The sequence below is a fragment of the Apis cerana genome, linkage group LG8 (assembly GCF_029169275.1).
Source record: "Apis cerana isolate GH-2021 linkage group LG8, AcerK_1.0, whole genome shotgun sequence".
NCBI lineage: Eukaryota > Metazoa > Arthropoda > Insecta > Hymenoptera > Apidae > Apis > Apis cerana.
Genome location: NC_083859.1, coordinates 7,816,111 through 7,839,068, shown reverse-complemented (window position 1 = coordinate 7,839,068; position 22,958 = coordinate 7,816,111). Strand labels below are relative to the sequence as shown.

The 22,958-nt window shown below is 42.0% G+C and overlaps 1 long non-coding RNA gene across 1 annotated transcript in view; it reads right to left on the bottom strand.

The window, feature by feature from the left end:
* The window catches only part of LOC114578259 (uncharacterized), a 39,210-nt gene extending 20,148 nt beyond the window's left edge, over positions 1–19,062 (bottom strand). The window contains exon 1 of the long non-coding RNA XR_003699052.2: positions 17,783–19,062. This is a non-coding gene — a long non-coding RNA (uncharacterized LOC114578259). The remainder of the gene's footprint in view (positions 1–17,782) is intronic.
* Positions 19,063–22,958: the final 3,896 nt, after the last annotated feature.

The following is a 22,958-nucleotide window of genomic DNA, read 5'->3' as shown; positions in this document are numbered from 1 at the left end:
GAAGAGAAAAATCCGAGGAGAGGGAATATTCATATTCACGATAAATATTCCGCATAAGTTTCGCATTCTGATGGGTCTCGCGTGCGGCTTCCAAAGATTCTATTAAGGGTTTCGTGAATTGTGCGATACACCAGGGATTCCATAGAGATTCGCGAGATTATCATGCCAAATTCTTTCGATATGAGAATTTCTACGAAATTCGTTGCAGGATCATTAGAGATTGGAAAATATTTGTTCGAGAGAATCGGGTAAATTTGCAGATCGATCGAAACAATCATCATTCGTGGACGATCGTCTCCTCCCCTTCTCTACAACAACGTCTACTTTACTCGCAAAGTGGGAATTAATTAATTAGCGCTACTTTCGCGCTATCGACCGTGGATCTTCCGTCCGGTTAATTGCGACGTGGCTCGGGAAAGGATGAGCGGACGGGACGAATTATTCAGTAGCCCCCTCAGGCCACGGAAGGCCGATTGTTGTTGCCAGCCAGCGGTAATTGTCGTGAAATTGCTCGCGAAAGGAAAACACCTCCTCGCATAATTTTAACGAGGAAAAACCGCGTCCACCTTAAATGGATTGCGTTGCCCGCGTTTTTTAACGATAATTGCCTTGGTTTTTCGCGCGATCGTACCTCTCTCTCTTTCTCTCCGCGTTCAAACTCGTAGCAATTTAATAACCCGTGAACGTGGCCGGTCACAGTCGTTTGCCCGGCTGTTGATTCGCGGTGAGGAGAGAGAGAGAAAAAGGATGAACGCGTCGGCCGGTTCCTGGAAACGAGATCTGGACGAAGAAACGAGGATGAAACTGGAAGAATTTCTCGAACAATTTCCTGGAACCGTGGAAAATGTAGTTTTTTAATTCGCGAGATAGCCGTTATCAAATTACAAGTGAATTAATGATTAATTTGTTAATGATATAGGATGAGAGAGAGAATTACTTATATTCGGCAGATGAAATTCGGATACGGTGTACGCAGAAATTACGAATGATTAAGACGTGAAATGTAGAGAGGAGCAAAGTGACCGAACCGAGACCCCCTTCTCTAAAGTTTCAGTCAGCTTCGCGAATTTCCATCCGGTCGTAAATGAGTCATCACGCTCGTTAGAGTAATAACATCGTGGATTTAAACACGCGTATCTCGGCCGGCCAATCATGGCCAACTAACTCGGCGAATCTCGCTTAATTAACATTTAATTATCGCGTTGGAACGCGGCGTGCGTTTAAATCGCGAGTTGATCCTCGACATCCACGTACCGTCCTCGCAATTTTTCCCCGAGAAAAGAAAAAAGGGAAAGAAAAAGGAAATAATTATTCCGAAACCGAGTATCGAGTATCCCGAATAATGAATTGCACGACACATGAATTTCGCGAAATTTTAATTTAATATTTAATTAGGGAGCCAGTTGCGCGACTCTATTATAAATAAGAACGCTGGAGGGTAGGTAGGAGGCCGGTGCAGAGGAGGGCAGGGTGGGGGTAAGTTATGACTTAACGAGGGGTTAGCGTGATCCCAGCCACTGGACAAGCCTGGTGGAAGCTTACTGGCTCGTGTTTAAACGGCCGATTCTCTCCGACTTCGTCCTTCTGCGCGGCGAATATATAATCGGTTAGCCACGCCGGAAGTGGCCGCGGCTTTCCGTGAGAGAACGTATATTACCGAGCAAGCCTCGCCTCTGGAGGAGAAAACAGGCCTCCCCCCTACCCGCGACTCTGCCGATTTTCGTGGCCCCGTGCCGCTCGCGTGAACCTCTCTCTTTGAATATTTAATTCCTAATAGCCGGTATTTTAATAAATCGCGATACCGGGGGGCTCGTTGCTTGCTTAATTCCTTGGATAATCTGACGTAGGATCGACGAGTGTATATGTGTAAAATTGTAAAAAGTTCGAGAGTTCAAGGTTTCGAGAGGGAATTTTTCTCTTTTAATTCGAGAGAAGTTTTGGACGAGTCCGAGGAACGCGTAAAGTTACATGGTCTACCTTCGTTTCGATATTTTTCAATCGTGTACAATGTATCGTGGGTTTACGAGACAAAAACGGTTAAAAAGAATGGCTGAAGCTTTACGATATCTTGCATCGATATCGAGTTCAAACTCGTGAACGTATCGAACGACACGTGTACTTAAGTATAGTCATCGTGGAATAAGTAATTGCGAGAGAGTAAAGCTAGTGAGACATCTAGCGTCAGCCGTATTCATTGTCGCGTCCATCAAACTATTACCAGACTCGCAAAAAAAAAAAGTCCGCCCGCATCAAACTTTTTTCTAAATATCGAAAGACGAGAACTTTGAACATTTTTCGAACGTTTAAAAATCCAGGAATAATATAAATATCTTGCCAACTTGAAAATTCAATTTCAAAACCAATTTTCTAGAGTCTAAAGAAGAAATAAGGAGAAGGCAAAGAGAGAATTTCGAGCGAAAAGGAGAGTTTGGTGAGCCAAGTGGAACGGGAGAGGCGCGTGTAGAGGCGACACGCGAACGATATCGAGCCGTTCGAGGCGAGTTTTCGAGATAATTCCCGCCACGTTATCTGATGATAAATAGATATACCTTTGCTCGGGCCGACGCTTAGCCCCGCTAATGGACGCCTCCGCTCGATATCATCGCCGGCCGTTCGTTATCTAAACGTGAATAATTATCTTCCATGGCGGCGCTAGATCACCGGCCCCGATATATTTCTTTTACGAGGACGAGCCGAGGACGTGGCTTTCGTGTTGCCCTTTGCCGAATCTTTACTTTTTCTTCCTTTCCTTTTTTTTTATTTTTGCACTATTTCATCCTAAATTTTTCTGATTTTCGAAAAAAATGAAATTGGAAAATTTTTGGAAAAAGTTTAACAACTATACCCTTTTTCCAAACTGCTTTTAACGCGTAATTACCGATAATAAAAATCGCTTGCGAATTTATTTATAGTTCTCATCCTTTTGCAAAAAAAATAAAAATAATGTAAAGACGAAAAATATATAATTTAAAAAATTATGGTGTTTCTGCCGAATTAATTAAATACCAAAAAATAAGCAAAAGAAAAGTGGTATCCCTAAAAATGAATTTAATACGGAGAGCAAAAAAAAAAAAAAAAAGAAATGGAAGATGTGAATAATTTAGTTTTAAAGATGGCTCGCACCGAGAAAAACGTGTTACGAACGATGATGGATAATAAGATGTTTGGAAGGCAAGCGTTCCATTTTTATAACGATCCAGTTTCGAACGGTTAATAATTAATAAAAGATAAATATCGATCGATCATCTAGTTGATGGAAAGGAAAATGGAGAAACGGGTCCCCAATGACGACTTCATCGATAACGATGGATGTCGATGGAACGATAACAAACGGGATAATTAATTATTAATCGTCTCTCGTTTATCGGTGGGGGCATCTAATCGCGCTCGATACGCAGTTCGCGAATCGCAGTTCGATGATCTTTCCCTCCTAGGTGAACCATGAAACGTGTTTCTCACCAACACTTTGATAAGATTTGAGAAGAAGTTGTAAATCAAGAAAATGAAACGTATAAAAATATATCAATCAACTAAAATGAATACGCGTACTCGTAAATTATTGGAATATCACGTATATATATCGATTAATATATTTAACTTGTTCGTATTACGATCAATCGAAGATTAAACGTAGTAAAACATTGTACAGACTATCCTTATAGCGTGATCCAATAAGCATATAAATCGATACAAGTATCCGTACAAAGAACCACGTTGGAGTATAGTCGATGGCTCGATGATCAAAGTCTTTGCTTCTCATCCTTATCGTCCCAAGTTCGAATCCCCTTATTCGGATAATTTTCTTCATTTCAATTTTCTCCAATTAAAAATAATACACGTGTACGTTTCTTCACCATACCACCCCTTGTAAACGAAACATTTATTATTTCAAATTTCCACTAATTGCAAAAAAAAAATGGAAAAAAATAAATTTGGTTTTTGAGATAAAGCGATTCTTCGACGTAATTAATAAATGTCAGACGTTAGCCGGACAGGTGTAGGCTTGCACACGATATATACATAGGAATTACGGCGTGCTATGCATAATTTAACCCCTGAAAGGGCTAAGTCGATGCACGCCATCCCGAGTCGGCGAAGACGAATATCCACCCCCGTTAGCAGAGAAGGGTTGGTGGTGTTGGTGTATGTACTACGTGAGCACAAGCGTCCTGGGAAATGATATACAATTATTCGGAAAGCTTTTCGTTATCGAAATCTGACGTTTCTGATTAAGTGAAACGTATGTTGTGTGCATCGAAAATAAATTCACTTTGAAATACAATAGTACCGTAAATTGCAAAATCCCGCCTTCGAAAAATCGAAAGAAAATTGTAGCATAATAAATAACATAGGAGAAAAATTTTAAACAAGTTTAACAAAATAAGAAAAAAAAGATTGGAAATAATAATAAGAGGGGGGAAAAAGTGGAAAATATTACAAAAGAAAAATTGAATTAACATTTATAAATATTAAAAATAAAAGGGAAACAATTTCAAGGAAACTCTGTGTCCGAGATTCTTAGAAGTTAGAAAAAATCGAAATCCTGCCACTTTTTCAGACCTTACAGAGTTGTACACTCGAGGACACGTTGAGGGGCCAAGGAAGGACGAGAGAAGGATTGCTCCATATAATGAATAATCTAACCTCGCGAAGGACTAGCAGTGGGTGCACGCCATCGGTCGGCAAAAACTAATGCCCGTTCAGATAAATTACCGATAAACCGGCGAGATAAGCATCTAGATAACCGAGCGTGCATAAGCGAGTGGCACGCGAACCACCACCGACGTACACAACACAATATAATACGATCTTGCGCGCACACACACACACGTTACGTTTTATCTTCGTGTTCAACCGGCCTGTAGATAATTCACGATTATCTGGTGACGTGGCCGAACACGTCTCGCCGTGGCCGGTTTTTATTATTTCGTATTAAGTATAGCAGGTAGATACGCCGTGCGGCCGGTTAGCTACCGCGTAGCAATGTATGCGTTGTATACATTCTAACCTCGATAAGAGGATATATATTTATTAATCGCGAGCCGCGATCGTCCGCGAGAACCGAGGCCGCACTTTTTATCTGGCCTATTACCCTAGGAGGGGAGGGGAGGGGAAATTTACCGCGAGATTTTCCGCCACCACGAGAAATTAGGATCACCGTTCCTTTTTTTTCTCGCCGAGATCGTTATATCCTATGACATCTGGCCTCGTTATTCCAAAGTCGGCCCTCGTCGCACGATTTCTCACAATAATCCGCTTCCCTCTTTCGCTCGAGGGGATCGCTCGTGATCTTATGCAAAAACGTTTTTAATTTTGCGCTTGTTAAATATTTCTTCCATTTTAAGTTCCGCGATACACGCACAGATAATCGCCGCTAGATGTCTCGTGCTATTCCGCTTTCTCGCTAGTATTTACGCGTTTATTCCGATTTATATATTATATCATCGTCTCCGAATTATCTCGTTCCACGTATCACGGGGAATAGGCCTTTTACGATGAAGCCTGGATGAAGTTTGCCCCAGATCGCGTCGGGAAATCATTTCTGAACTATTCCATCAGAAACGTGGTATATACACCACTATCGAGAATTTATAGGTTATAGGAAGCGCTGCACACACAACACAGAGAACGAAACTCCATTATACAAACGGCGGTAAACAGGAATCGAGCTCGAATCCGCTTTGGAAGTTTCCTTCGAGCGGAAAAGACGGCTGTCGGCGAACAATTCGCGACGAAGCAGACGTTATAAATCATCGTGCACGGATGAACATCGAGCGGCGGCAATTGAGACGTGTATCCGCGATCGAGATAAACCGTTAGCTGGAATCTGACGAATGTCGACGTTGAATAAGCGTGCACGGCACAGTATGGCTAGACGCGCGTATGCGCCAATGAATGATCGAGTCACTCTTCACTTTCAATGTGTCCACGAGTGAATCTTCGTCGATCGGCCATGGTAATAAAATCAATATGTACAAACCGTTGGAAATTTTAATTTTCATAAGAGCAAAGGAAGTTGTATTTCCACTTTTACTATTTCACCATCGAAAACAATTTCCAATCTCATCATAAAATTATCATCGTATTTTTATCCCATTTACGAAGTATCGTATTATCGAGTATCAAAAATGAAAATTTCTACAATCAAATAGAAACCCAAGATTAATCTTTGGCCGTTGACCTTAAACCTCGTCCAAAGCCTCCATTAATAAACGAAAGGCAAAACGATCGTTATCACCTGCTGTCCACTATGCCGATTCCGCCAATAAATCGCCACCACCATTTCTTTCTTTTATCCCTTTTTTCCTCCTCTTAGGATTAAGCGAAACTGCACCTCGTCGTCGGAAGTCACCTCGCTACATTCTCGAGATTCGCGGCTACGTGTCGGCGTGGAAAGCAGCTAATGAATCGTTAAATTGCTCAATCATCGCGGAACGAGTGAAAACCTTGGCTCGATAATCCCGCAATTAACGCCGTCCACCACCACCATCACGTAGTGGACGACGTTGGGGATAAATTACAGACGATTCGACCGATAGTGGGCCGAGCAATAAATATCGCGCTCGGCTACGCGCGCCATAATTTTCCCCCCGGTCTGGAGCGGCTTCGCAGGTGTCGTTCACCCAACTCGGAGACATACACCTGCTGCAGCTCCTCCACAACAGGCCTCTCGTCACCGAGACCTCTAATGAGCGTCTGTCGATCGATCTATCGCTCCGACTCCGATTGGGGGAATTCCTCGACATTTGTATGGGGAGCGGGGGGGATGTTACTTGTCTTACTGCGATTGTCTTGGCACGTTTACCTATACTCTCGCTTATCGGCTGTCGATAATTTTAAAAATTCCTTCCTTCTTTCCCTTTCCTAGCCAGGGGAGGCTCGTTAAGGCGATTTGGGTTTTTCAATTTTTGAAAATTGATGGAATCGGACGGAATAGTACTCGTTTCGAATATTTTTTTTTTTGTTAATTCTTACATTTAGCGAGATATCTATTTGGAAATAATAAGAGGTATCTTTTCGAGTAACGAATCTTCTGATAGGAAAAAAGGAAAATAAATAGATGAAAGAAAAAAAGGGAAGGAAAAATGGCTCGACGAGCCATTTCTGTTGTAATTTAAAACCCTGGAACAACGAGGCGAAAAATTTAAAAGGCTACACGCAAGAGGCTACGCGCGTAGAAGAATATTCGAGATGGAACGAAACAGATTAAAGTGGCAGTTGTAGGATACATAAATCGGTGTATTCGAAAGAAAGGCCGCGTTAATTAGGAGTGCATGAAAACGGCAATTTTCTGGAGGGAGAAACGAAGACATCCAACGTAGGAATATTTACCACCGGCACCGAGTCCCTATCTCTCTGGATCGGCCATAAAAATCGTCCAGCCACGAAATGAATTCCCCCTGGTTGAAGAAAGATGGCCGGGGAACGAAGAAACAAGACGCTCGCGTTTTTTAAATAAACTTCCAATTCCCCTCCCACCCGTTTTTTATCCTCGCCACTAATTGCCGCTCCTCCCTCCGCCGCATAGATAACCGAGGATAAGGATCGAATCGAAGGAACGAGAAATTGGCCAATTCTTGTGAACCTCTCGATAATGGACAGGTATTCGTGCTACGTTTCTCCAATATTCGTGAACACAAAAAAATGAAAGCGTCATACAACGTTACACTCTCCATTTATATTTGTATACGTTGTTCAATTTGCGAGTTTTAGATTTCCCAACAATTATCCCACGAATACAAAAATTGAATTTTCAGTGGGATTCCAGAACATCCAATATTCATTCCCAACTCGTCAATTTTCTATATTCGATACATCTCCCCTTTCAACCACAATATTTCTATCCACATTTCTTGCGACAATATCCCGCGACAATTTAACACAGATAAAGAGGGGGTGTGCGCGCTTTGTCGAGCGTGGAAGATTTTTCAAAGTGTGGAAAAAAACGCGAATCGAGGAGGGGGGACGGTTTGGACAGGGCTCCCCGCGCCGCGCATTTGGCGATGCTGGGGCCAGCAGGAGGAGGAGGGAGAGGCGGGGGAGGGAGGTAGCGCCGAAGGGGCTTACTAGAGCGTTGAAAATTGAAAATTCAAAATGGCCGATATTTCCGGCCGACGGGACCGAAACAAAAAGTCGCCAGCCGTTCATTATGACATGCATCGGTGTACGCGCCGCTGTGATTTGCACTGTTTCGCTGCAGAACAGTTGCCGATTGATAGGCCCCGCTTCGAAAAACTGCGTGCACCCAGCCAAACTGCGCGCCCACAATTTTTCTCCACTCGATCGAGGATATATCTATCCTTGGGACTAGTAAAATTAATTTAGGTGGCAAGATGAATACACTTGTTTGCAGGAAACGTTACTTCGTTTATAAAAATTTTCCTGGAGGAAGGGGTAGCTTTGAAATTATACAAAATAAAATTGGAGTCGTGGCTCGATCGTGAAGACGTAAAATAATAATTTCGTTCCTCGATTTCGTACATGGAATATAGGTTTTCGATTATAAGATGCAAAGTTACGTGCAAAATAAGAAACGAAATCATTCTATCCCCATGTATATAGGAAATTTATATACACATACGTACCAATAAATATTGGACACATTTTTGGACCAATATCTGCAATTCCTCTAACTACGACTACCAGAAATCTCGAACGAATATCCGTTGAACGGTGTTTGAGTTGTCGAAACAGGGGTTGGTTCGGAGGAAGTCGTCTGGGAGAAAGTGGTAGTATCTTGAGGGAGGAGGGGAGTGTCATCGGACAGGTAGGCGTATCGACAGGCGTTTTTCTGCGGTTTCCAAGGGGAATCTCTCCCTCTGTGGCGTGGACACGGTCGATTAGTCGATGGAGAATCCGAGCTCCGGGGATTTCGTAAACGCGAGATAAAAGCATCGACGAGGGTGCTCTCCCCAGCCGCGTGTCGTTTGCCAGCCGACAAACGGACCTCCCACCCTCCACCCTCCTCTTTTTCGCTGTTTCCCCGTGATTTTTGCACAATGCACGGCCGGCCGGCGAGGCTTTGTTTTAAAATTATCAACGCGTCGCACAATCGGCCGTCGCCTCGCGTACCCGAACAAAGAGCACTCGCCCTCCTCCCTCCCCGCCGCCTTGTTGTCCGCTGTTGCCGCGGACCTAGTCGCCACCCCTCTCTCTCGCCCCTCGTCACCCGGCAACCGATTCGCCCGACAACTCCACGCTTCTTCCTCCCCCTATTCCCCGCCTGTCGATATCCGTTGCGATTTCCTCGTCTGTTTCCTCGTCTTCGCGAGAAGATTCTCTCTTTTTCTCCGTTTGCGAGAGGGAGACCGAGTCCCAATTCTATTAGAAACTCAACAATAAACTCCAAACTAATAATCTTGTACACACTTCTTGTTGACAGTGAGAACGATAAATATAAACGTACGAGTTTTGCCCAAGGAATATATTTTGATTATAATATTGTGATCGCGAAACATTATACCTGATCTGTACGTATCTAAAACAAATAGGCGCCAAGTATGAAGTAAAGGCATTGCTAGCAACATAAATAAAATTTCAGTGAACTTTAAATCCTGTACCTGTTTAATCTAGGAGAACTCGGATCACGATATTCTCGACTTCAAATTGCGAGGAAACCGTGATCAGTCGTGAACGAGGTCATTAGTTAAGTTAAAGTGACGTACTCTGTGGCCGATTTGAAGAAGTAGGGGGAGAGGGAGAAGCAAAAAGGGAGAAGAGGAAGAGGAAGAAAAAGGAGGAAAGAAAAAAGGGCGATGTTTATCCGTACGAAACGGACCCTTCCGCGATCGCATAGCGCGATAACGCGTTTACCATCGATTCGGGCCGAGATCGTTGTATGACACAAGAGTGATACCTATCGTCGGCTCGTCCGTTGCCACGGACATCGTTTCTCCAATTCGTGTTCCTACCCCTTTTACAACATAGCGCTTCCATCCTCCCCCCGAGATCCGTTACGAGATACGCTTAAATATTCCGGGAGAGAGTTTTTTTAAAAAACCGGGGTCGCCTCACTCTTGATTCTCGGGTGTAGATAATTTTCATTCCGTCCGTTGTACCTGCGTTTTCTGCCATCCGTACCAGTGGATTATATAAATATGTATAATCTGCGTATGTAAAAATTATCTCCTGCCAGGAAGAATGTAAATGCGATTCGGTGTTACAGTTAATCGATAGAAAATAGTTTCGGAAAAAGAAAAGGAATTGTTCTAATTGTAACTTCTGATTGACAATTCCCTTGGTTTATTCGACCACCTTTTATTATCCTCGAGATACAATTTGGCATTCATTTATTACCGACTCGAATAAATATCTATTCCAAAGAACAATCCCAAAGATAGATTGTCGGAAGACTGGAAAATTTGCGAAACATGGAATTCCATCGATCGTAATTTTACACAAAAATCGCACGAAATACTTTTGTATCGAACTCGATATCGATGAATCGTTCTCGAATTTTCTCGACACAACATCTTGAGATATACACCCCTTAACGAGGGTTCCAATATTCTCTAATACCGTATAATCACTTTCCAAGTTCGATAAGGCCAAATTTAATAAAGCGCGTCTCGATTATAATCCGAAAATACTGGATAATTTCGAGCCTATTCCTTTCTCTCTCTCCGTTTCCTGTGGCGCCGGTATAATCAAGGCCGAGAGAGGATAATTGAAAGAAGAAGCGGTCGTTTTCGTCTGGATCGCGTGGCCGGCCGCGGGCTACCAAGGATTATTGTCGAAAAAGCTGGCCAACGGCAGCTGATCACCGGAACCGCATTTAAATACGTAATAGTCGGGCTAATGCTCACGTTTCTCGCCCACCATCGACTGCTACTTCTTCCTCGTTCCTCGATCTTTTCGCAACACCTGTCCTCACACAGCCGCACGCGACTCGAGGATATCCCGTTCGCAGCTGGGAAATGTATCAATCTTTGTAATCTCGCTGCCCAAGATTATAAAAATATAAAGGTTGGTGGTTTTGGGGTATATTTGATTTGGTCTTTGCTCTATTCGTTTTTTAATTTTTTACGAAAGAGTTTCTCTCGGATATTTATTTCAATTTTTCAGTGTTTTGAAATAACGTTAATTCGTTTGAAAATCGAAAGACTCGGACACACACACGTCTTACTTGTTCGATGTTTGGAAACCGAAAGACGTAAATTCGCGTTCTCCGTGCTCGAACTGTTGCTAAACAAAAGGCGTCGATTCGTGTTTATTATTGTATCCTCCGTTTCCAATAATTAGAAATCGAAACATGTTGACGCTTTTTGTCTCCGACGCTCAGAAGAAACGTAAATTAATATAAATATAAATACCTTCGAAATCTAAAAGTCTAAATTCATATTTCCATTCCATTCCCAAGGTTTAAAAATCGAAGAAATTCTTGCATCTTCGATGTTTGGGAAGCAAATAAAAAAATTTAGATTCCGCATCCTCCATTCCCAAAATTCAGAAATCGAAGAGATTCGACACTCACAACCTCTACTCCTAAAACCCAGAGCAACATACAAAAATTCCTCCCACTCGCAAAATTTAAAAAGTCTAAATCCCTCCAATTCAGGGATCAAATCAAAAAGATGCAGATTCCTAACAACCGAAAACTCACCGAACCTATACGTTCTCCCCACTTAAAAACCTCTCAATTTCAATTTCACCCAAACTCAAATTCCGATCTAGGGCAGCGGACACCTCGATCGAACCGAAAGGGAAAAAAGAAAGAAAGAAAAACCCTTTCGAAAAGAAAACAAAGAAAAAAAATCGCACGGGAGCGAGAAACTTTTTTCACGGAAACGAAAAAGAGAGAAAAACACGGCGATGCGGCACGGAATGGAAGCGGTGCACACCGCGGGAGAGGAGGCGTAATGGCGGCCTAGGCGGCGGAGGAGGCGGAGGAGGGGGAGGAGGAGAAGGAGGAAGAAGAGTTTGAAGAAGCGAGGATGGCGAGGCTGCTAGCCAGCCGAGACCGACGGTCACGCGAACGCCACGGCCTCCCCTTCCCTTCCCCTCCCCCTCCTCCTTTACCCGCGAATTGAACAGAACAATGCAATAACTCTAACGAAGCCCGCGGATTTTCTACGCCGACTTTCCGAACGCGCGCTCCCTTATCAAGATACACCTCGAAGCCGGCACGCTTTGCAATTACCATTCATGAGATGCTCTATCTTCATGGAGCTCGAAAACAAGCGGGCAAAGTGGCCGATTACACCAACGTACTAATTTTTCCATCCGGAAGGATGATCCGCGAAAACGAATCGGCCCGAGTGTATATGCCTCATCGTATCCCGCCTCCAATTTAATCGCGTGTATAGGCAACGCGGATCGTAGTTTCGACTTTTTCCTCTTCTAACTTTGATCCGATAAAATATTCGATACATTATTCTTTTTCTTATTTTACGGGAGACAAACACGTTTACGTAAGCACGATGTGTAATATCTAATACCTGTGATTTTTTTCCCTAATCAATAGAGAGTTTATGTAAGAAGATCTTTTTTTTATTTTTTAAGAAACAATTTCGTAATTAATTTATTTTCCGCCTACTTCGTTTCATCATACACGGACGACACGATAGATTTTAGTTGTACATTGTCGCGTTGTGAAGGTTTAGGACATTGCACGTTTCGTTCGATCAATCATTTCCAATAAATTTCAATCCTCTCTTTACTTTCCGAAAGAATTACTTGGAAAGAATCAAACTTCGATTCGTTTTCAACGAAGTTATCGTATTCTCACCTCGACGCGATTTCATCCGCAACATCTCAATATCTATCGTTCCATCTCTCTCTCTCTCTCTCTCTATATATATATATATTCGTACAAAGTGGGTGGAAAGCAGCGCGGACGAAATCGAGGACGGGTTGGCAACACCGAAGAGAACGAAGAGAAGAAACTGCGCGGCGGCCGTCGAGCCGTAACGGCGACCACTTGCCGGAATTATCATAATTTCATAATTAGCTCGTTCCAGGGGTCCTTCCCGGCCGTCTCGAGCCGTTTCAACGCTCCCTGGACACACGCTAGCTACTACCTCCTCCGTAGCTTCTGTATCCTCGCTAATTTTTATCCATTTGGCTCCCCGGGAAAAGCGTGGGACCCACCCATCCGCGTTTCCAATATTCCACGAATAATATAATTCCCGCTCCTAGATCGAAATCGTATTCTAAATTCACCTTCGTCCTTATGCAATCATATTCGCAAATCGTTCGTCGGAAATTTACAATTTAAAATAAACACGCTGTCACAGAGATGGTTCTTTCAACACTCGTGTTTTGAACCTACAAAAGTGAATTTCATTAGCGACGTAATACATCTTTTCGATTATTTTTCAAATAATACGAAGAAACTGTAAAAGGATACGATACTAAACACAGTTGGTCTATAATAGGTTTGCCGAGCAAGAATAAAAAAAAGTACAAATACATGGTTATATGTGTACCCGAGGTGAAAAAACATGAACCGAGAAGCGAGAAACGAGAGCGAGTGAAATCGATAAACGTCGTAAAGAAAAGACGTCTTGGCGAGTCGCATCGTTACTCGGCCGCTTTCGTTCATAGACGATAGGTATCGCGAGTTTCGTGAGGGGGGATGGGTCGCTTTAACGAGGAAGCAACGAAACCACCGAGCTTTCCGCTTCTCTCTCTCTCTCTCTCTGTTTTCTTTCCTACACGTACACGTGCAGAAGGAAGGATGACTTATCGACCGAGCACTAGGAGAGCGTACACGGAAACGGACGTGCACCACGAACGTCCCTCTCCTCTTGCACCGAGGCAAGGATTGTTTCTACCATTGGACGCGCATTATGTAAAGCGCGACGGTTTATTTCGGCACGAGAGCGGGGCACGGCCGCGCCATTATCAGATCGCGTGTTCACGAGCCACCAGGACGACGATGTAGGTCGTTGTCGACGGCGACCACGAGCCACGATTAGCCGGCCGGGGGCCATTTTTCCAGCCACCCCCGCGGATTCGATGATCGATGCGTTTCGAATTGGAACCGGGATTCTACGGATGGATGCACGCAATTCGTCAATTTGAATTTTTGAACGAATTTTTGAAACTTGGAATGTTTAAATATTTTTTTTTTTTTTTTTGTAAGAGAATTAGTTAATAAGTTAAATTTAAATTAATGTAACTAGAGAAACGATCGAAGTAACATTGCTCTTAACCCATATTTTGCCCATCTCAGCTCGCGACGAATAAATATTCGGGATTCTTGAAATTTTGAGAATCCCGAAAAAACGTGTTTCGGGACGAGCTTTGTTAGACACGACCATGAATTAGAAACGTCGCCAGATTCTTTCGAGAGGACCCAACCCAACAGACCCGAAATTTTCGAATTCTTGCACATCTCTATCCTGTCTTCCTCTGCTCATAATAAAATATTTATTCATTACGATGATACAATGCCATTATTTTTGAATCCATCGTATGCTTCTAAACGTGCACAAAATTATATAAATTAACAATTTCAAAATGTTCCGTTACATCCTCTCGAAAGAAAGAAAAAGAGATATTTATTCATTGCTGATACGTATATTTTTAAATCCATCTTATACTATTATTTTTCGCTCGAAAAAAAATAAAAGAAGTAACAAAGAGCCCTGTTTTCCTTCGCCAACATAAAAAGTTCTCGAATTCGCGAACGAGGAATATAGAAGTAAAGAAGAAATATCAAGGTGTCGACAAGATATTACTCCGCGGTCGGGGAGGAATCATCAGGTCTGGCTCGATTCGTTTCCATGTTATTACGCTCTCCTCCACCTGTTTCCTCCCCGCGCTTCCCTTCCTAACCATGAACAATGGCGTTAGTTCCGACTGGACGTTTCTCAACCGGTTCTCCGCGCGACTTGCGCCACCCTTCCGCGCCAAACCGCTGCCATTTCGCCATTACTCCTGCCTTCCAACCCCTCGCTTGTATCTTCACCGGCAACTCGAGCACGCGAGAGGAAAATGGACCTTTGTTCTAATACGATCATTGTCTTGTCCCACCGAGGGAGGAGGGAGGGGGAGAGGGATTTATCCCGCGCTCACAATGGCGGCGTTTTTCCATTCCACGCGTATTATTGGCACGTGCTTTCATCGACCTTATCGCGTGTCCCTATCTCTCTACCTCGAGTTTCCTCTTTTTTTCTTCTTCTTCTTCTCCTCCCGGCCAACTCGTTTCAACCAAGCTGTCCGCTGTTAGCGTTAAATACTTAATGAGGAAATGTCCAACGGATAACGGGCGGAAAACGTGGTACGGAAATTTTTGATGAGAATTTCCATTATTCAAGTCTTATTAAACGATATTTATAAACGATACAAACGCGCGCTCGAATTGTTATTTATCTATCGCGAGAAAATATTTATGTCGCGCGCAATATTATTTATGATGGATAATTCGGTTCCATTTATTGATAAAGTGTTGAGGAGAGGATGATTTATCGATAATTATTGCATGCGTGTAATGGGAATACGGGTTAATTTTATCTTTTCAAATTCGTGAACAAGTTGTCATGCATAATATTTTTCCCCTTATTTCAATTATCATAAGTTTCGCGACAAATTAATATTGTATTATATATATATATATAATTAAATACGAGTAATGCAAAGTAATGAGTTATTTTTATATCGTTCGAATTATTGTTCGATCTCGCGTAACAAATATCTAACACGAAAGGAATAAGTATCAATAATTATCTTCTTGCTATTTATACGAATCAATGATCACGATACATCCGATTGAATCTCAATTATTATCAAATCATTATATTTAGTTCAAACAAAACGAAGAGAGAGAGAGAGAGAGATCATTTTGCGCGTGACTCAAACTCGATAAGGATGTCATAAAAATGCAAATAAATATGACAAAGGGTTACAATCGAGGATCGTCCGTCATTCCCGTTGCTCGATATTTCTTCGGCATCGAAGGTTGAAGAGAAGGTTGGCCTGGTGTCATCGGGAGAAAAGGAGGTGAGCTTATTTAAATAATAACATCGGTGGCTGGGAGTTTTAAGAGCTGCCTGTCCCATCCCGCCTTACATGGCACGACAAGATTAGATAAACAGCGGCCGAGAGGGGCCCTCACCTGGCTCCCTCGCTTATATCACTTCGAAAAAGGCACTTTATTCCTTATTCAAATTAGTTGAAGGCTGTTTTGAATACAGACCGACCGCGCGCCTTTTAAATATCCTCGGGCCGGCTATTATAATACAAAAGGATTTTGGAGACGAGCTTCCTGGATCTCGCTCCCATCGCGAATAATTAAAAAACAAAAAAAAAAGGAAGAAGAAGAAAAAGAAGGAGGAGGAGAAATCATTATTGTTCCGTTCAACGATGATTTTCCATTCTCCTAGTCGGGATCGAGCGTTATCGAAATAAAACTGTTGCTCGAATGTGTAATCATTGGATTAAGATTAATTTTTACCTTAGAGATTAATTTGATATACAAATCTTAAAATTATATCTCTATTGAACTATTATTCCGACCCGAGATAAAATTTGTGTTTCTTCTTCAGAGTTACAAAAAAATATCCTCCCAATATAATAGTAATGATTCCGATCGAATAGTAAATTGAAGCGAAAGTTTAAAGATATCGCATTGTAAATATTTATTAATATCCCTAGACAAAGAGCGAATTGAAAAATAAAAATAATATAAAGTGCACGTACGTTCTCCGTTATTAGACCGCAAATTTTTCAAATAAACAATGATCAGCGTTGAATCTCCTTTGAAAAACTTTCACCCGTGTTTAAATAAAGGAAGCGAGGCAAGAGTTGCTTCACCGTTTCTCGAAGGGAAGGGAAAAGAAACGCGAGGACCTTGAACCCTCAGCGGAGGGGTGAGGCTCAATGGCGGTCAGACGTTCCGCGGAGTATCCTTAATGAGTTGCCACATAGGAAGAATGTACACACGAGGCTTGTTGCATGCCTCCGGTTAAACGCGAGGAAACGTCCCTATCAGATAGCCACGTTCGCGTTCGCGTTCGAACGTGCGTGCGCCTCCGCTTACTGCTTTCGGAAACGGCCGGTATTACGTATGGTAATTCTCTAATTGCTTCATTTCAATCGGTGCCGCTGCTTTCTCTCACGGAAAATAAACTCTAACTTGCTGATCCTTGCCGAAAACCACGTTGGAACGATCCCAATCACGACTTGATGACACTTGACGACATTTTAGGTTAGATTCGAACACTAAAATCCGTTTCTCGATTTATACAGCCATTAACGATCACTTCGTAAATATTAAACTTGTGCTCTTTAATTCAATAGAATATACGAAAAAGTAAAGCTGAGTGTCGTCCAATAAAAATTGTTTCCGTGTATTGCGTTGATACGAGTTCGTATATTAATACTATTATATGCAGAAATGACGCGTTGCAAGTAAATAATTTCATTGTAATATATATCAAATGGTTTAATAAGTAAATTAACATATTACGTTATTAACTATTTTCATGAAAAATAAAAATCTAATCAGAATACAGCATAAACTTTATTTGAAAAATCTTTCTTTAGGTTAGGTTTATCTTAAATTCTAATTAGATAGAATTGCACGAATTTCAATGATAAGAATCGTTTTAAGTATCGTTGATGCACGATTACTAATCATTCGACAAATTTACTCGTATTACAAGACATAACAAAATTAATTTAAACAATATTTGGTTATGAAATTCAGATGAACTGAGAAAATTTATTTTCTACCGTATACGTATATTCTTGGTTTGTTAAAAATGCATTGAGATATTAAGTCTTGTAATATCAAGATTATTATTTATATTATAAAAAAAAATAGCTTAATTTGTACCTTTTTTGTAGTTTTCTATCTTACAATGTTTTATATTACAGTTGAAATATCTTCTTGCACAATAATAGTTTCACTAATAATATCGATGAATTAACAATTTTAGATTATAAACTTCTATTTCATAATTTCACAAACGTTGCATCGAACAAAACACTCAAACGATTTTATAAAATTTATAAAATTTTCTCTTCTTTTATCACAATTAAGCAAAAATTAAGCAAAAATTCTATTATTACGCAACAAAATTCGTCACGGCCGACATCTTGCCATACATGACTCATCGAATCTCACTAATAACATTAATTATAACAAATTGACGATAGATGGCACGACGATTGGCCTTCACGATTCGAGACAGTAGTTCTTAAACTAACAATTTTGAGATTTGAAACATTCTTCAAATGACTTTAAATATTTCGCGTTCTCGTTGAATCCATTAGCTATTACCCGATTTATTTTAAAATTTATCGTAATTTATGAATTTAATTTAAAAAATGATCCTTTAATTCTCGTATCCCTAAAAATTCACGAATCGCGAAATAGACGATGTTCGGAAAATACGATGCGAGAAGAATTTCGACCTCGGTCGTCCCACGCGAGTGGGGGCGCAACAGGATTAACTTTCACGAATGCGAAGCGTGAATTCCTGGTGGAAGAGGAGAGCGGAGGCTGTGGCGTGATAGGGTGTCGGAAGGGATAAGAGGCATCGGAATTAACACGTAAGGAGGAAGAAGCGTCGGTCGCAGGTGTCGCGAGGGGCGCGAAGAGGGCCGTTTCGCTCGGCTAAAGAGGCAATCGGCGCCTGGGAGGCCGCGCGGGGACACACAATGACCGGATTGCTTGAATTATGGATGGCCAGAGTCTTTGTCGGGGGCCGACTCGGTCGGGCAGCCGATCACACGCGACTGATAATTCTTGCGCAGCTTTCGGGGCCCCTTAAGCTCCCCCGTGGAAGCCCAACCACCGCTCGCGCTGTATACACGCTCGACGTGTCCTGTCGACGTTCCTCTTGCGCTCTCTGCGCCTCCGAGAACGGCGGGCGTGGGTGATGCGGGAATAATGATGGGGGGAGGGCTCACCGTGAGAGATTTTAGACGACGATTGTCGTGTCCCGGCTGCTCGCTCAACCTTCTCAGAAACGTCACTTACCAACCGAACATGTCGGCACGCTAACCATCGATTCTTCTCGATCTATCTGCTTATTAGGAAATATATTTTCGATTACAATTTTTTATCTCGTGATATTTTCTTACATTTCATTACATCCTTCGTCTTTTAATTTCTTTATCTACTTTCTTTTTAATCAACTTTGAATTTTATTGTTTCGTTATTGCGTCGATAATTCTTTTACATCGAGATGTAATATTTTCCGATATATTATACGAGCTATCTTAAAAATGAGTTGTAAGTGAAAATGTTAAATGTTGTTTCCGCTGATAAGATATCTTTTACAATTATTTTCACTTAGATGTACGACCGGATGTTGGTGGTATCACGTTCATAAATGCGAAAGGAGATGAGAAATAAAACACGTTCGTTTTCGATTAAATTATTCAGTTACAACTTTTAATTACGTTTATAAAGATGCGTGAATTCGAATCATCTAATGTTTATTATAATCATCCTTAATCTTATGCGTCTTAAATGTCTATAAAAAGAACCTAACCTAATTTAAATAAAATACACAAATATTCATTAACTTTACCTATCAAGAATCCACTTTTAACGTAACGTATAAGAAGAATGCAGGATTTACAATTTATTCGATTAATCTTAAAATGCAAAATCTCTATCCTTTTTGTAAATAATACGCGTCGTCCACTATTCCTAGCGCGCAATGACAACAAAAACTACGAACGATATCTCTGACTTCTCGAAGTACATTTATCGGCCACTAGCTGTCTCTTTACAAATTTCTCGAAACATCGTGAGAAAGGTGGACAACGAGTCGAAACTCGAACGGCAAACACCACTCGCGCTAACTACCGGCGATAATTGCGGCAGAACGATCAATCCTACGTCCATTGTTCCGCGTTGGCGGAGAGAGACGTGCGAATCCGGTGTAATTTATTCCGTCCAGATTCCTTGGGTAACACCGAGGAGCTCGTAAAGAAGGAGCACGGAGGGAAAAGAAAGAAAGGAAGGAAGAAAGGAACGCGAGAAGCGGAGCGATTTGCCAATCAGGATAGGACGAGGCGCGAAGCGCCAGGCATACCTGGACGACAAATGCGGCGGAGGGGGGGGACAAAAGGCGCCAAGTTTAAGTCGGTTCGATCCAGCTTCGCCTACAGATCGTATATTTCCCGCTCGTTGCGCCGTGGCACACGCGCGGTATTCGCGGAATGAAGGCGTCCGCGCCGCTTGAAATCCTCCTCCTCCGTGGAAATAAAAACCGGCGTCTTGAACGAACACGCTCGGCCATCCCTCACTGCGGGCCACTGCCGCGAAAATAATCGCCTACGCGTGCGATTCTTCTTTTCTAATAGGGGAGACTTTTAAGATGGAGGGAGTGGAAGACGCAGTTTCGAATACTTGGAATTTTTAAATTCAATTATATTCGTTCCGAGATGGAGGTAATTTGCAATTCGGATTATTTGGAATTGGGACAATTTTTAAATCGTATGAAAAAGGATCGAATCGATTAATTTAAAAATTTCTATTTTCCTACATTTCGACGATATCCATCTCTTCTAAGTTGATCGTTGAAGTTTTTAAAGTATAAACTAAATTTTAATAAAACATAATAAATGAAATCAAACAACCGCTCGAAATTATTACTTACAATTCTCTATCGAAACAAATTATATATATATATATATCCTTAAGAAAATAGTTATAGGAAAGATAAAAGAGCCTCGAGAGAACTTTTTTCTTTTTTTTCCTTCGAAACCCAGTCAAAGTTGAGCAACTCGCCACGGGTGATTATACGAAAGGAATTTCGATCCGCCTAATTCACCGCACAACTGCGTTCCAATCTTTTCTACACCGCAGCCTATACCGATCACGTACCACCACTACTTTGCGTACGTGCAGCGTACGGCAAGTAAATGGGCGCACATTTAGCCGAGCGACGTGGTCGATTCTTGCATAAAAGACAGGTTCAACGGCGGAGATTTAATCGAGCAGAAACGTAGCGGAGTGATTATAACCGAAAACACGGGGTGGCGCGGCGGGGTCACGATTAAGCCTCGATAACGAGGAACAAACTATTAGAGGCCGCTGATAGCAATTTGCCAAGGGTCAGGGGAGTGAATTGAAATCCGGCCACGAGGAATGCGGCGTTCCTTTCCACTCATTAACCGGTAGTAATAAGGGCCTGGTATCGCGTTGCCTGCCTTATTATAATTTATATATACACACACACACACACACCCGTATCGGCGTATTCCGCCGCGTTGAACAAAACGCTGAGAGCTCAGCCAAGATGATACGCAGCTGAAATCTGACAAACCGTAAAATTCCACGGCGGCGCGTGGACCATATCCCCCCCTCCCCTTCCTCTCCTATCTTGATTTTACACCCTGCGTTTACGATTCTCTCCGCGATACTGGCCGCGGTTTAAATAGAGGGGGGTCTCAGTAATACCACGCCACTTGGGGCTGCCCTCGAATTCTTCTTTCCCTCCGTCCATTGACGACTCGAAACGTAGGGATTGGGATATTGAATCCTGAAAAATTTTCCCTTTCTTACTTTCTTCCATCATTTCGTCGTATATTTGACCGTAGTTTTAGGGAGTTTATTCTTTTTCTCGACCATGCTGCAAAATTTGGTCTATACTGTTGCGAAATTACTCTGGAAATTCTGGTAAAAATTATTTTAAGAGAAGGGAGTAGTTTTTAATCGAGTTTCGTTGTTGAAATTTGTACGAAGAGAGAAAAGCAAGGTTTGAAATTGTAAAAATTTTCCTTCTCGAAGATTTCTAAGCGTTAGGCGGGGTGGAAGAACGGCGGAGTTTCCGGTGGACGAACGTTCCACGGTCTCAATTAGCTCTGTATTCAAATTAGGAACGGTGGGAAACGGGAACGGCACGCACGATCGGGCGTCGATAAACGTGAAGACGCGAAAATTCATGGCACACCGGTCACGCGCCTCCGGCGTGGTTAATTTAAGGATCGAGCAGCGTACGAGATGGGGTTTTTCCATCCATCCGTGGATTCGTGGCGAGGATTCCTCGGGAATCGCAAACGAAGCGAGATTCGAAGGAGATTCGTTATTTTTCAATGCGAATCGAATTTAAAATTTCCCCTTCAAAAATTTAGAATTTCGATTAATCGGTTCTAAAGTTCTTGATTGAAAATTGGATGAAAAATTTTTAGCTCGATTTTTAGAATCGAAAATAATTAACTTTCTACGTTTGTGTATTTAAAAAAAGAAAATAGAAATAATCTCGCTTTTTGCCAACTTTTTGAAGAGGAATAACAATGCTTTCTGGAACACTTCGAACAATTCGAAGATGCAAAAGTGCGAAGAATCGTATTTCCCTCTTCGAGAAAATTGACAACATTTTTCAATCCAATTTCGAAAGTGGCCTACATTTTTTTCTTTATGTCAGAGACAGACGGTTGGAGAGAGATACAAGTAATTATTAGTTGCTGGAGAAATGTGAGATCTGGCCCGATTTCGCCACCGAATAACGCGTATTAAGAGGCGGATTAAGCAAGGTTTTGAAAACCTCTTCGGTTGGTTGGACGAATAACGTGGGACGATGCGCGTGATCTATCTATCTATCCGTGGAGAAACAGTCGTAATTGTCGACATGTGAAAGGAAAAGTGATTGTCCCTCCGTGACACGAGATCTCCACGGCTAGGACCCGTGCAAACAAGCATCGCAGGGAGATCGATTTCCAAGTTTCCAAGTCCGTTTTCCAAGAATCTGGACGTTCAAACGTGAGACTCGAGGAGATAAAAGTAATTGGAAGAACGAGGACAGGTTGCAAATAATTAAAATTTCGAGTACTGTAAAATTACTTCGTCGGGAAAATTCGAAGGAATCTCACGACAAATTTATGTTATCGACGAGTCGAACGAACGATCGTTAAGCGTTGATCTCGGATTGAAATTTGGGACGACCGAGGTGTGAGAAAAATTGAAGAATTTTTTCTCCTTCGATCCATAGATACAATTCAATCGTTTGTTCTATTTACTTTCCCTCTTTATTGTGACGCAACGGGGAAAA